A 13,043-nucleotide genomic window follows, 5' to 3' on the forward strand; every position below is an offset into this window, starting at 1 on the left:
TTTACTCGTTTTAGTTGCTCTGGTTTTTACTTTTTTTAAAGATAATTTTTGGGGCATTTTCAGCCTCAACTCCATCGGATCCTGCTAGACTTAAAGACGTCCTGGATTTGTTGGGACTCGCTTCGTAGTCCAGGCCCCAGGAAGCCTTTTCCCGACCCCCCAAACCCAGAGCTAGGGTTTCCGTACAGCATTCAGAGACTGGAAATCAAACGCACACCCTGCTGCACTTTTACAAGTATCTGTGAGAGAGCTGTTTCGTTCTCTTCATAACTTCATGTCTGATGAATCCTGAACAAAACATAACAGTACTTTGATTTAAAAAAACTAAAAAGCTATAACTTTGTTCTTAACCCTCGTGTTGTCTTCCCGTTACCATGAACTTGTCCTTCCCGCCGGTCAAAATTGAAAATTAATATTTTTTGGGACTTTTCCCGATGTTTTTTTGTCGCTTTTTTCCGATTTATTGTCACTTTTTCCAGCTCTAAACCTGAGCTGGTTTAGTAATTTTTTTTTTTTAATTCTTATTCTTGGAATTCATGGTCAACAAACCTCCTTTAGATCAAATTATTATCTGTTTTTAGTTAAAATTATGAATTATTTTGACTAATAGTTACGATCAGAGGATGTTGAGGTGATCTCAGACGGGTCGACGTCAAAGTTTTAGTCCCATTTGAAAGTTTTAAACCATAAACAAAATAATTCAAATGCTAAAAGACTACATAAAAACCCCCAAAAAATTCAATGAAAGTAATGTTGTATGGAATCATCCATGTTAGTTTTGGGCAATTCGGTTGAAAGAAATCCATATTTCTGGTATAAACACTTTGGAAACGGGTCAATTTGACCCAGGACAACACAGGGTTAAAAGGTCTAAACTCCCCTTTTCTCATTGCATTTGACTCCTTTTACCCCCTTTAGCCTGCATTTGACTCCTTTTACCCCCTTTAGCCTGCATTTGACTCTTCTCCCTCCTCCCTGTACCCATACAGTTGAGCCCACTTTGGTGATGGACCAGGCCTAGAGGAGGGGTAGTTTCCTTGGCCTGGTTGTTGTTTGCCCCCCTCCCAAACCCCAGTGAGCTGTCGCTCTATAGCAGGAGGCAGCCGCCCTTCTTGCCCCGCCTCTTGGCCTGCAGCGCCGCCCTGGTGGCCATCTCGAACACCCTCCCGCACGCCGTCCTTGGTCTTGGCCGAGCACTCAGGTAGCCGAAGGCGTTGATGCGGTTGGCCATGTCCTCGCCTCGTCCAGCTTCACCGCTCCTGTTTTGGGATTCAAAGTCCACGTCAAACATCTGTGCATTTGTAATTATTTCTTGGGCTATTCACTAATTGATACATTCTGTATTAGTGAATTAGATTTTTTTTTTTTAAAAACAGTCATCTTGTGTTGTCTTCCGTCCAATTGAAAATCTACACTTTTGTTGGTGCTTTTTTTTAATGATGTTTTTTAACTTTTTTGTCCCTTGTTTTCAACCTTTTGACACCTTTTTTTCAATATTTTCTCATTCTCAATTTTAAACACTACGTAACACTAACTTATTAACTTTAGTTTTACAGTTATTTTTGGAATTTATGGTCACTAAACCTCATTTATAGGAAATTAGACCTAATGTTGGCGTTAGAAAAGCAGAAATTAGGAATTATTGAGACTAAAATTAAAGGAATGGATGTTGATGATAATCACAGACTGGAATATGTCAACTTTTACTCAACACTATTTCAACAACACTTCCAGTTGTTTTTAAATGCTATAAAATTGAATAAGTCGCCCCAAAATTAATGAAAGAAATGTTTTTCTCTCAACAAAAAAAGTATTTGCTCTCAATGCAGTTTCTTGCTCTCATCTCAGGAAATGTCATGTAGGCGGGGCCACGTTCCTACATTTTCAAATTTCAAACTTTTTTTTTCTCTGAGACCATTTACTTTCGGCTGTGGCTCAGTGGTAGAGCGGTTTGCCTGCCAATCGGAAGGTTGGTGGTTCGATCCCCGCCCCTGCAGTCATTGTCGAAGTGTCCCTTGGGCAAGACACTGAACCCCGAGTTGCCCCCGGTGCTGCGCATCGGAGTGTGAATGTGTGTGAAAGTTTAAAGTACAAAAGTACAAGGTGCAGGTGGCACCTTGTACGGCAGCCCCGGCCACAGTGTATGTGTGTTGAATGTGAATGTTTCCTGTAGATGTAAAAGCGCTTTGAGCAGTTGTTAAGACTGGAAAAGCGCTATATAAATACAGCACATTTACATTTACATTTACTTTCTCGCATGTAGTAAGAAACAAATCCATAATTGCTCCTCCTTTGGTCGCATTAGCATGAACCTGGGTGTGTACCTAACTCCCCAGACTGGAACCTGCACCCGCACCTGAACGAGCTCCGTAGAGTAAAAGGCCCGAACCACTGACCTGCTTCATCTTGGCCAGCTCTCGAACGCGTGTGCTCGTCGTTCCTCAGGTCTTTCTTGTTCCCCGACGAGAATAATGGCACGTTGGGACAGAAGTGCTTGACCTCGGGAGTCCACTTCTCTGGAATGTTCTCTGCATCGGGCACAAGATGGACGTGTTGGACGTGGAGCAGGCGCAGAAACAAAATGGCTGGTTTCGAAACCGTTTCCTTTCACAGAGCCGTGCACCAGCCCGGCCCTAAACAATTTGGTGCCCTAGGCAAGATTTTAGGTGGCGCCCCCTTGCATCACTGTACTGTTAACTGATGTTAAAACTAACAGATAGCGCTCGCTATTTATTGATTAGCCAACTATGTCATGCTATCGGCTAATGCTATTATCGATCATTGTTCTGCAACAGCAAAAATATCATTATCACCATCACCTTTACTGTAACATTACCTCTGTCTTTGTCACGTTTTTCTCCTCTTCTTTTCTTTTTTTCCTCCCCTGGGCACCAGACAGTTTAGGACGCTTTGACATTATGAGATTAAGATGCAGGTAAAAGAAGTCGGGCTTGTTTTTTTTTTAATTAAGGTGACGTTATAGGTAGAGCGCAGGCCGGGCGCCCCCTGCTGGTTTGCGCCCTTAGCATTTGCCTATACTGCCTAAGCCACAGGCCGGCCCTGCCGTGCACCATCCAGTGTTCGCCATTTTGCAGCGGGTGTCTGAATTCTCCGCGGTTAGTTTCATTCACTGTGTAGTCCACAATAAAATACCCACAATGCACTGCTAACGTGAGTGTACACATGATGTACCCTACATTTTACTCTAGTATACACAACGCAGGGTGGCAGTAGCTCAGTTCGCAGGGAGTGGGGTTGGGAACCGGAGGGTTTGCCAGGGTTCAAGTCCCATACGGACCAAAGGTGCTCTTAAGCAAGGCATCGACCCCCCCCCCCCACACACACACCACACCACACACACACACACTCTGACATCTCTCCATTTAGTGCTTGTATAGGTACTGAGCCTGTGTGTAATTCAGGGCTGTGTGTAATGTGTAATAACAACAGAGTGAAAACATTGTATTTCCCCTTGCGGGCTTAATAAAGTATATATAATTATAATTATTATTATTATTATTAACGTGGTCGTGTTTTCCCCAAAGAAGAAGAAGCAGAAGGACTCGCGGAAACTGAAAGGAAGAATAAAGCGGACTATCGTTTCTAAACACTGGAAATGTAACATGCAACTATATAATATCGGTTTATTTCAGGAATTATAAGTACTTGTGTTTCACTTTGCATACATGATGCTGCGCCGCCCCCCTTCGCACACAGATAACCGGGCACATCAAATAACCTGCACATTAAATAACCTGCGCATCAAATAACCTGCACATCAAATAACCTGCACATTAAATAACCTACACATCAATTTACCTAAACATCAAATAACCTGCACATCAATAACCTACACATCAAATAACCTACACATCAATAACCTAAACATCAAATAACCTACACATCAAATTACCTACCCATCAAATAACCTACAAATCAAATAACCTGTGCATCAAATAACCTACACATCAAATAACCTGTGCATCAATAACTGCACATCAAATAACCTACACATCAAATAACCTGTGCATCAAATAACCTACACATCAAATTACCTACACATCAAATAACCTACAAATCAAATAACCTGTGCTCAAATAACCTACGCATCAAATTACCTACCCATCAAATAACCTACAAATCAAATAACCTGTGCATCAAATAACCTACGCATCAAATAACCGGCGCATCTCTTGACGCAAGGATGTTTTTAGTGATAGTGTATGTAATCTGGTTTGGTAGGTTCCTATATAGTTCACTATTTAATAAACACCATATAGGGGTGGGTGGGTGAGCGAATGAGTGAGTGAGTGAGTGAGTGAGGGAACGGTTTCGAACACAGCTACGATTTGTGAAAAACAAAAATGACAAAGAGTAAAATCTCACCCAAACTGTCAGGGCTGTCGACAGAGAAACACATGAGGATGACGTCTGTGTCTGGGTAGGAGAGAGGCCTCAGGCGGTCGTAGTCCTCCTGACCCGCGGTGTCCCACAGGGCCAGCTCCACCTGGAACAGGACCAGGTTACTACCAGGGGACCAAGGACGTCACTATATACAGCCGTGTATCTTTATTAGGAATAAATCTCTATAAAATACCCCCCTCCCCTCACATACCCTTCACCAGACATAGAGATCGGCATGGGGACTTACCATAAAATCATCTCTCAATGCAAATCAAACCAGATATTAGGCTAACTGAAATAACACCATGGCGATCTCTATGTATGGTCAAGGGTATGGGATGATGTGGGGGACGGGGGGGGGGGGGGGGCTATTTGACCCTTGTGTTGTGTTCCCGTCAACCATGAAAAAAAACAACACTTTTGGTCACGTTTTTCCAACATAATTATTGTTTTTCTCCAACATTTTTGTCACTTTTTTAAAAATTTTGTGGGTGCTTTTTTTATGTTTTTGGTGTTTTTTTCCCGTGCTTTGGAGGAGGGTCCGGCAAGAGTAACGTCAGACAATCTGCTTCTGTTTACACCTGCACGCACATGCCCAGTGTGTGTAAACGGTCATGTGATATGTGATGTCAGAGACGGTTAATATGGACGGAGATTAGTTCTGCTACTCGAGCTAAAACTCTCGTGTGGACGGATCTAATTTTTTGGGCTCAAAACGTTGCTTCAAAATAAATATGTAGGAGTGTAGATGCAGCCTCAGACTACAGACTCAGTGCAATGTGAGTGGATTACTGTAAATGTGATGAACAGCTTACCTGTTTACCATCCACCTCGATATCTGCCACATAGTTCTCAAACACAGTGGGCACATACACCTCAGGGAACTGGTCTTTGCTGAACACTATGAGGAGACAGGTCTTGCCACAGGCGCCATCGCCGACTATCACCAGTTTCTTTCTGATTGCAGCCATCTGGAAGTACAGAAAAAAAAAAAAAAAGACATTTACCAGAGGATCTGGGATGTTTACAGACAGGTTCAGGCAGGGCAGAGATATAAATGACAGCTATGATTAAACAAAGTTAAGCTATGTGGTTTGTGGACAACCCCAATCTTTAAACTTATTATGGACAGTGGCAGTGGCGGTTCTATCCATTGTCGTCCGCTTTATCCGGTATCGGGTCTCGGGGGGTAGCAGCTCCAGTAGGGGACCCTAAACTTCCCTCCCCCTGAGCCACATTAACCAGCTCCGACTGGGGGATCCCGAGGCGTTCCCAGGCCAGGTTGGAGACATAATGTCTCCACCTAGTCCTGGGTCTTCCGAAATATTCAGGCTGAATATTTCGGGGGCACTAGCCACCAATGCCCCCCCCATATAGAAATCACGTCTCACCCAAAATCTAATTGGCATGTTCTAGAGCTGGCCAATATGGAGAAAATCTAATACCCCAATAATTTGAACAAATACCTTAAAATAGAGCTGGGCAACATGTCAATATTATATCAATATCGTGGTCTGAGACTAGATATCTTAGATTTTGGATATCGTAATATGGCATAAGTGTCTTTTCCCTGGTTTTACAGTAAAGTGATGTCATTTTCTGAACTTAAAGCGGTTTTATTATTTGCATTTCTTACCCACGTAGTCATTATATCCACATTACTGATGATTATTTATCAAAAATCTCATTGTGTCAATACACAACACACACAGCGCTACAATACCGTTAAGGTATCGACATCGAGGCATTTGGTCAAAATATCACTGATCGATATATAATATAAGATATATATAGATATATATATATAGATATATATAGATATATATATCTCACTGATGTATAACTATATATATCCCTGATCGATATATACATCTATATATGTATATATCACTGATTGAGATATTTATCGATCAGTGATTTGACTTTATATCTATGTATATACAGATATATATCACTGATCGATATTTACATCTCTATATATCACTGATATATATCTATATCTATCACTGATCGATATTTACATCTCTATATATCACTGATATATATGTCTATATATCCATAACGTTAGCATATGTTGATCAAAACCAGATCCATCCATTGAACTGATTAATGAAACTAGGCTGTGTGGTTGAAGCTTCAACATTGTGCCTAAAGAGGATTTAACCCAAATTCAGAGTTTTAGTGGATGGGTCTCCTGTTTATAGCCACTCATCTGTGACGTAGCTAACAGAAGTTGGCAAGTTTTTCAGCTGCATTATAATAACTTCACTTCCTCTCTGTTATTTATCTCTAACGTGAAGCCTTTTCCATCTGTCAACCTGACCTCTGGGCAGCTGCTTCTCGTTACACATAACTTACAATCCTAAATACCAGCTTAATCCGCACTAATAGTCTCATTTTGGCCTGTGTTTGTCCCTGAATCTGTGGAGTAGCGGCTAACTTTTAGCTAGCTAGCAGCGGTTTCCACTCTATCTAACGTTGAGGGAAGCTAACTAGTTAGCTTTGCTAACTTCGCTTAGTTTTTTTTAGGCTCGGACATTTGTAATCTTGTCGAGCTGGACACGTCAGATTTCCAGAACACAATATTGATTGTTTGAAGCACTTACCCTTGTTTTATTCCGAGTAATCCGAGTCCCGGATACGTTATTTTAACCGTTTTTTATTCGAGGTTCCTCGCCTTTCTTCAGTTTTCCTGTCGGACCTACACAGTCCCGCCCCCCTGACTTGTGCCACGAGGCTTAAGCCCGCCCACACAGCGTACTTTCAGCCAATGGGACACTGGGAAATTATGAGTGACTGGTGACTTAGCCAAACAATTGAGCTAATACACTGAACATAATAAAACTGAATACACACTATCTGGACTTGGGAAATTCTTTTAGATATATTATGTCAGATAATGTTTAAATAGAAAGAGGATATGAGAACAGATCTCTGGGAGTTACACCAAATATTTCATCTAACGTTATGGTGTAAAGGTTTGGGGGAAAACATGTAAAAACAATCACAAATCCAATGTTATTTCTTCAAAAGAGAGCAATCAGAGTTACTAATAGGACTAATATCATGACCCGACACTCAGTTATTTAAAAACTTACAGGTACTCAAATTTAGGGAACTTGTAGACCTTGCAATAGCATCACTATTCCCCACAAAGTGTGTAATAACATGTTTAAAATAAGAGAAAGTCAATGTGAACTGAGGGAAGCTGTGCTTTCATTAAACCAAATAGCAGAACAAATGTAAACAGCATGATAATTTCCACATTTTAATTTGACGTGGTGATCACGTGGTCATGACAAAGGAAGCTGACTTGTATGAAGTAAGCCTTTTTGTTTTGTTTTTGTTTTTTTCACCAATCGATACTCAGCCCTTGCCCCCCCCACCCCCACCCTCACCGCAGCAATGTTCCTTCCCTCCACACACCTCCCCCTGACACCACCACATCCCAGTCTACACACCTCCCCCCCAACACCGCAATACCCCCCTCTTCACACCTCCCCCCCAACACCGCAATACCCCCCTCTCACACCTCCCCCCCAACACCACAATACCCCCCTACTCCTCAATACAACCCCCGCCCCACATCACCACAGACCAAGTCAGAGGACAGCTAAGGAGGCTCCGCCCAGGAAGCAGCAGGCCCGGATAAAGTGTGGTCCGAGACTGCTGAAGACTGCGCAGCAAACTGGGGGAGCCGCTCCAACGGATCTTCAACCTTAGCCTGCAGCTAGGGAGAGTGCCCCACCCTTTGGAAGACATCCTGCATCGTTCCAGTTCCCAGAAGAACAGGCCCAGCGAGCTGAATGACTTCCGACCGGTGGCACTCACTTCACACCTGATGAAGACGTTGGAGCGGCTCTTCCTCTGCCTCCTCAGACCTCAGGTACAGCACGCCCAGGACCGCCTACAGTTGCGTACCAGCCAGACGTTTGGTGTGGGACGCCATCCTCTACCTGCTACACCGGGTCCACTCCCATCTGGATAAGGGGAATGGCACAGTGAGGGTCCTCTTCTGGACTTCTCCAGTGCCTTTAATACCATTCGCCCCCTATACTCCAGGACAAATTGATCAGGATGGGAGTGGACCCCTATCTGGTGGACTGGATCAGAGACTACCTCACCGACAGGCCACAGTACGTAAGGCTAAAGGACATCATGTCTGACACTGTGTCAGCAGCACTGGAGCCCCCAGGGCACAGTGCTGGCCCCTCTTCTCTTCACCCTGTACACCTCGGACTTCTGCTACAACTCGGAGCTGTGTCACATACAGAATACGCAGATGACACAGCCATCGTTGGGTGTATTAGCGTGACAGGGAGGAGGAGTATCGGAGTCTGGTGGGGGACTTTGCTCTCTGGTGTCGCACTAACTGCCTACAGCTCAACACCTCTAAGACGAAGGAGCTGTCATTGACTTTGGGAGGTCCAGACCAGACCACGACCGGTCCTGCTAGAGGGAGTTGAGGTGGAGGCAGTTCAGTCGTACAAATACCTCGGGCTGTGGCTGGACAGCAAACTGGACTGGACACACCAGCAGCCACCTGTACAGGAAGACACAGAGCCGGCTGTACTTCCTGAGGAGGCTGCGCTCCTTTAACATCTGCAGCAAACTGCTGTGGATGTTCTACCAGTCTGTGGTCACCAGTGTCCTCTTCTACACTGTGGTGTGCTGGGGGGCAGCATATCAAAGAAGGACACCCACAGGCTGGATAAACTGATCAGCGGGCCGGCTCTGGGTCGGCATGACTGGACTCACTGGTGACGGTGGCAGAGAGGAGGACATTGGACAAACTGCTGCATTACTGACAATGCCAGCCCACCCTGCACACCGTCATCAGCACCCAGAGGAGCCGGTTCAGTGGAAGGCTGCTCCTCCCAAGTGCCGGACCAACAGACTCAAGGACTCCTTTGTCCCCTCATGCCATCCGACTATACAACTCCTCACTAGGGGGGAGGAGGAAATAGGGCAGAGAGGACGATACATACATACATATATACATACATACATACATACATACATACATACATACATACATACATACATACATACATGCATACATACACACATCATACATACATGCACACCTGGACTTAATTCACACCTGGTCAATTTATTTATATCATTTTTAACACTGGACTAAACACTGACACTTTAAATAATAATTATGGTCTTTTTCTTCTTTGTTTATTTGACAAATGTTCTTATAGTTGTTATAATTTTTATTGGTATTTTGTTGATTTTGTTGTCTTTATACTGTCTTTTTATCTATTTTTTATTTCTTTGTTCTTGCTAAAAACTGCTGCTGGAACTTTCAATTTCCTGCGGGAGTCATCCCAAAGATCAATAAAGAGAGTCTAAGTCTAAGTCTAAGTCTAAGTCTAAATAAACTATCATGTCTGTCTACACACTCCGATACTGTAGGGGCAGTCGTGGGTTGCGTGTGCACCCGATCATGACCCCCCACCGACAGTTAAGCTCCGCCAATCAACACACAGAAGACGGAGACGAATAGCCAATAAGCTGCGAGCTGATGACGTGTGACGATCACGACGTTAGCCATTGGCTGGTTCAAAGGAAGACGATTTGAGCGCTAACGGCTTGTTTCATTTGTGTTGCTCTGGGACATACGACGTTTCGGTAAGAATTTCGACAATATCTCTTCATTTTAGTAGTACGTCGGTATTTGTTTCACTATTATGAAAGATTACTGATGCCATAGCAACATTGCTGAAGCAATACTTGCTGATAGTTTGACGTTAACGTCACATTAACGTGACATGGCAGCGGTAACGTTCGCCAGCAATATGAAGAAAATACGAGCCGAGTCTCGGTAGTTCAACGGTGATTTTCAAACATTTCATGTGTTTCTAATTCAAGATTTGGGGTGTTTGTGGGTTCCTTGTTTAGGTGAGCTGTCGAATAACACATTTTCAGACTATGGAGGAAAGCGAGTCCGGGGACAAGTCTCATCTCTACGAGTTTGACGCCCCGTCCCACGTCGTCGACCTCGTTACGTTGCAACTGGAGAATGCCGAAAGCGAGGACATTGGTTTGGTGAGTCTATCTTTACCTACAATGTTTTAAATTTGACTGGGATTTAGTTAATGTTGACGTGTGAACATTTTGGGTTACATTTGCTTACTTAACCTAGCAGCGGAATGCACAGGCTCAGGACAAATTACATGGTGATTGTGTTGTTGTTGTTGTACAATAGTTTTATTACTCACCAGAGAAAAGTGGTTGTTTCGAAAGATAAAACCAGCTAACATACAGAAGTGATGACTTTGCTGCGGCCCACATACACCTAGCCTGGGGTGTAGGTCACAAAATGTGGGTTTTGTTTTCATTACAGTTGAGATTTCGCCACGTTTGCAAATATGAGCATGTCAAATGCCATGGCAAAACTTGAAAACCCAAATTGGGCCTCCTTGGATTAGAGTAACAATATTAGTTTGAATTGGGGTGGGGGTGGGGGGGGAAGAATTCTGGTACAGGATATAAATCTATGCTGGCAACACATGTTATTTAACATCTTATTTTCTAATTACACATTACACCTTTTTGAAAGTGAAAATGCACCCAACCTTTTTTATTATTATTATTATTCCACCACAAATTAACATAAGATTTTAAAAGTCCATCTTCTTGATCTTTGACTTTGTTTTTTATTAATGTGCAGAAGAACAGAGCAGTGGAGCCGGCGGCCACCTTAGGAGTCCGAGGTCGACCCAATCCTTCAGGAGAAGCCACGCGGCCAACCTGCCCGAGCCATAGTAGCCCCGCAAGGCAAGACACCCCGGGCCCTGGTTGGTTGGCATTTTATCTTACCCTTATAAAGATCTCTTATTTACAGAAATCCTGAGTTTCTCAGGGGATTAGCGTATACAATAGTCCCCACTGTAGTCTTAAGGTGGTTCTGAACGGGGTTTGCTTCTTCTGCCAACTGTAGTCAACGTGGATTCGCAGCGGTTAACGATGGCTTCCAATTGGTCCCTAATGGATCATTATGTCAGGTAGAAATGAAGGGTTCATTTGCAAAGACATAAATTAAAATAATGATTGAATAAAGAAACTCCTGGTAGATTTAGATTCCCTGTTTTGGAAAAAAAAATCAAAACATGTTTGCAAATGAACCCTTCAACCATATAAGTGAGACACTTTCAGACTGACTTCTTAATCACCTTTCACTTTTTTGTTACCTTTTACTTTGTTAAGTGTTGGCATTGGAAAGATTGCATTGGATCCTTTTTGTCCAAAGGTACAAGGACTATTTAAAGCTTTAAACACTCTCTGGTCCTCTAGTCTGTAGTGCTCTGTTATTCAGTGAATAATCATGACGCAAACACATGGACTCTTACATTTTTCAGCCGCTCCTGGACGTCCACGTCTCCACCGCCAAACATAGTCACATCCTGGGGGGGCGGGTCTCCTGCTCGGACTGGTGCACGGCAGAAGACTCGGACCGCTACCGCGCAACTCCCTGCCCAACCACGCAGGTAAAGTCCTTGTGATCGCTGCTCTTGAACATGTTAAAAAAAATGGCTGCCGCTCTGGCTGTCATTCTGCTACGTTGAGTTGTAGGGGAATGGCCTTTCTATCTCATTTCTATGGTCTTACCTGGTGATTCTGTCACAGTAGTGTGGGTAATCTGTCACATGACACCATGTGACAAGTCCACAAGCAGTGTGTCCTCTGTGTCAGTCCCATAGTCACTGTTCTGTCTGTCCTGTGTGCAAACATGGATATTCATGTTTCTACTGCCTTTGCAATTGAGATTACAACTTTAATATGCATACCAGTCATGTTGACTAGCAATGGGGAATGTTTTTTCAGCTGCAGAGACAGTTGGATAATGTCTGTGGCTCAGTTGTTTGGTTTTAAGGCTGGAAGACAGTTTGCCTCACAAACTGTTTAGGCTATAGTGAGAGTCTAATTAAGGTGCTAAATAGTTGTATATCTGACATGTGCAGAACAAAGTGTTTTTAAGAATAAAGTGTGTAAATGTTTCTCATTTATTTATTTATTCATTTTAGGGTTTCAAAGCGTAAAGAGATGACCAACGGTCCAGCCTCACCGCCGCCAAAGAAATCCAAAAAGTAAGTGTCATGATCTTGTCATTATTATGCAGCGACAGCTGTGTTTGGATTTTGGCAAACTTCGGATTTGTCAGCATTGGCCCAGACTCTCTGTGACCTGAACCAGCACAGCAGCTCAGGCACGCAGTCAAACATGCAGTGGAGCACTCTTTGGTGTTTTCAATCACCCAATTTGGCATGGATTGTTAACTTGACTCGGTCGGTTGTGGGGGGAAAAAGCCAAAGAATAGGTGAAGTCCAGAATCGACATTTCTTTACACTTTCACAAACACCCGTGCATAGAGGCCCAGTCAAAGCTGTCACTTTGTGTTACACTTTTTTGTTTTTGAAGTTTGCAGCTGTGGTTTCTTTCTTCCAGAACTCCTCCTGCTGCCCGGAAATCCAGTAGTGTCCTCCGCAGCAAGAGGCAGTCCTATGCCAGGAATGCCCCCCAAGACCCAGGATGCCCCCAAGACCCAGGCGGCGGTGGCAGCAGCTCCCACTACAAACTCAGAGTGAGTCTCCCTCCTAACATGGCAACCAGTGTGTCTCAGCCTCCTC

At 43.6% G+C, this 13,043-nt stretch overlaps 2 long non-coding RNA genes and 1 pseudogene across 2 annotated transcripts; 2 read left to right on the forward strand and 1 right to left on the reverse strand.

The window, feature by feature from the left end:
• Positions 1 to 599: 599 nt before the first annotated feature.
• LOC116685504 (rho-related GTP-binding protein RhoA-C-like) lies at positions 600 to 7,129 on the reverse strand (annotated as a pseudogene).
• A 204-nt stretch (positions 7,130 to 7,333) lies between these two features.
• Positions 7,334 to 10,451, forward strand: LOC116685502 (uncharacterized). The gene is made up of 3 exons (XR_004330967.1): positions 7,334 to 7,344; positions 8,329 to 8,339; positions 10,315 to 10,451. It is a non-coding gene; the product is annotated as an uncharacterized LOC116685502 (long non-coding RNA).
• A 1,325-nt stretch (positions 10,452 to 11,776) lies between these two features.
• Positions 11,777 to 12,998, forward strand: LOC116685503 (uncharacterized). Its single transcript, XR_004330968.1, has 3 exons — positions 11,777 to 11,903; positions 12,441 to 12,503; positions 12,862 to 12,998. It is a non-coding gene; the product is annotated as an uncharacterized LOC116685503 (long non-coding RNA).
• The last annotated feature ends 45 nt before the right edge of the window (positions 12,999 to 13,043 follow it).

This window comes from Etheostoma spectabile, unplaced genomic scaffold (assembly GCF_008692095.1).
Source record: "Etheostoma spectabile isolate EspeVRDwgs_2016 unplaced genomic scaffold, UIUC_Espe_1.0 scaffold00569903, whole genome shotgun sequence".
NCBI classification, from domain to species: Eukaryota; Metazoa; Chordata; class Actinopteri; order Perciformes; family Percidae; genus Etheostoma; species Etheostoma spectabile.